This window comes from Chiloscyllium punctatum, unplaced genomic scaffold (genome assembly GCF_047496795.1).
Source record: "Chiloscyllium punctatum isolate Juve2018m unplaced genomic scaffold, sChiPun1.3 scaffold_253, whole genome shotgun sequence".
Lineage (NCBI taxonomy): Eukaryota > Metazoa > Chordata > Chondrichthyes > Orectolobiformes > Hemiscylliidae > Chiloscyllium > Chiloscyllium punctatum.
In genome coordinates this window covers 170,001-172,766 of record NW_027309987.1, presented here as the reverse complement: position 1 = coordinate 172,766, position 2,766 = coordinate 170,001, and positions in this window count along the sequence as shown.

Genomic DNA, 2,766 nt, shown 5'->3' with positions numbered 1-2,766 from the left:
TAGAAAAATGTTTAAAAAGAAGAAATGAGTAACCAGAAAAACTTAGAAAAATGTTTAAAAAGAAGAAATCAGTAACCAGAAAAACTTAGAAAAATGTTTAAAAAGAAGAAATGAGTAACCAGAAAAACGGCGAAAAATGTTTAAAAAGAAGAAATCAGTAACCAGAAAAACGGCGAAAAATGTTTAAAAAGAAGAAATCAGTAACCAGACAAACTGCGAAAAATGTTTAAAAAGAAGAAATCAGTAACCAGAAAAACTTAGAAAAATGTTTAAAAAGAAGAAATCAGTAACCAGGAAAACTTGGAAAAAAACACTTAGAAAAATTTTCAGCAAAGTGTGAAAAATATTCTAAGTGTCAGCGGAGGAAAATGCTGAAGCATCGGGAAAGATTCGCAAACTTACACCGAACATGTGCTCCGAAGTGCCGGAGGAATTGGGTGAATTGAGCCCGGCAAATGGCCAGCTGTCGTTTTGTGCCTGCAGCCCGAAAACTTTAACTTTGTCTGTCGCGGAAGTCCGGACCGAGAAAAATCCAAACGGTTTTGACCGGACCGAGTTCCAGACCGATGCAGTCAAATTTGGAATTCAGACCCATTCAGTGCCACTTGTAGTTTTTCCGCAGTGAGGTTGGCGGGGTACCCGGAGATATATGGGAACACGATTTTTAGAACAAAATGGCGGCGCGGGACCGTTCTGAAAGGCATCCGAAAAACGGTTCCACGGGCATAGCACTTTAATGACAGGTATGAGTGCATGCCGGAGAGCTCTTGGAAGTCGAATTTTTGACACTTTGTCAATTTTTTGACAGATTTGACAAACTCTTTCTGTCTGTTCTAAGAGTCAGTCAGAGACTTGTGCGGCGGTCTTTTGACACTATTGGAGGGCGGGCAAACCCCACGTTGACTCCGGCCGTCCCTCCACAGGCGCTCGTGTCCAAAATGAAGGCGAGAGACGCGAGTGGCCTGGTTCCCTTGGGTGTTGCCAAGAAGGCTGCGGGCTGACCGTTGCCTGAGCACTCCCTAAAGCCTCTTGTGATGAGAGCAGACCTCGCCTGCCGCACGACCGGCTCTGGGAGTCGTTGGGCCGCTATTTGTGAATAGTCTGGTCCTCCTCTGCCACCCGGACAAGCGCGATGGCTCTGCCGCCCTGCGGTGCTCGTCACCCAGGTTTGGGGAACACGATACTCGTAACAAAAATAAAAGGCGGCTCGGGACCTGCAGGCGAAAGGGGTCCCGTGGTGCTAAGCACGTCGACTTCGGGTCTCGGTGCAAGCCGGAGAGCTCACGGAAGTCTAAAGTTTTCGGCACGTGGTCGAATCTTTTCAAAGGCTTACCCGGCTCTTTCCGTCCATTCTGAGAGTAAGTCAGAGGCCGGTGCGGAGGTCTCTTGACAATCGGAGGGGGTGGTGGCCCTCCGCAGGCGCTCGTGTCGAAAATGAAGGCGAGAGACGCGAGTGGCCTGGTTCCCCTGGGTGTTGCCAGGAAGGCTGCGGGCTGACCCTTGCCTGAGCACTCCCTAAAGCCTCTTGTGATGAGAGCAGACCTCGCGCGCCGCACGACCGGCTCTGGGAGTCGTTGGGCCGCTATCTGTGAATAGTCTGGTCCTCCTCTGCCACCCGGCCAAGTGCGATGGCTCTGCCGCCCTGCGGTGCTCGTCACGCAGGTATGGGGCACACGATGCTCGTAACAGCAAATAAAGGCGGCTCGGGACCTGCAGGCGAAAGGGGTCCCGTGGTGCTTAGCACGTCGACTTCGGGTCTCGGTGCAAGCCGGAGAGCTCACGGAAGTCTAAAGTTTTCGGCACGTGGTCGAATCTTTTGAAAGGCTTACCCGGCTCTTTCCGTCCATTCTGAGAGTCAGTCAGAGGCCGGTGCGGCGGTCTATTGACGACCGGAGGCTCCCATGGGTGTTGCGATGAGGGTGGAGGGCACAGAACCTTGCCTTAGCACTCCCTAATAAAGCCTCTTGTGAAGAGAGCAGACCTCGCGCGCCGCACGACCGGCTCTGGGAGTCGTTGGGCCGCTATCTGTGAATAGTCTGGTCCTCCTCTGCCACCCGGCCAAGTGCGATGGCTCTGCCGCCCTGCGGTGCTCGTCACGCAGGTATGGGGCACACGATGCTCGTAACAGCAAATAAAGGCGGCTCGGGACCTGCAGGCGAAAGGGGTCCCGTGGTGCTTAGCACGTCGACTTCGGGTCTCGGTGCAAGCCGGAGAGCTCACGGAAGTCTAAAGTTTTCGGCACGTGGTCGAATCTTTTGAAAGGCTTACCCGGCTCTTTCCGTCCATTCTGAGAGTCAGTCAGAGGCCGGTGCGGCGGTCTATTGACGACCGGAGGCTCCCATGGGTGTTGCGATGAGGGTGGAGGGCACAGAACCTTGCCTTAGCACTCCCTAATAAAGCCTCTTGTGAAGAGAGCAGACCTCGCGCGCCGCACGACCGGCTCTGGGAGTCGTTGGGCCGCTATCTGTGAATAGTCTGGTCCTCCTCTGCCACCCGGCCAAGTGCGATGGCTCTGCCGCCCTGCGGTGCTCGTCACGCAGGTATGGGGCACACGATGCTCGTAACAGCAAATAAAGGCGGCTCGGGACCTGCAGGCGAAAGGGGTCCCGTGGTGCTTCGCACGTCGACTTCGGGTCTCGGTGCAAGCCGGAGAGCTCACGGAAGTCTAAAGTTTTCGGCACGTGGTCGAATCTTTTGAAAGGCTTACCCGGCTCTTTCCGTCCATTCTGAGAGTCAGTCAGAGGCCGGTGCGGCGGTCTATTGACG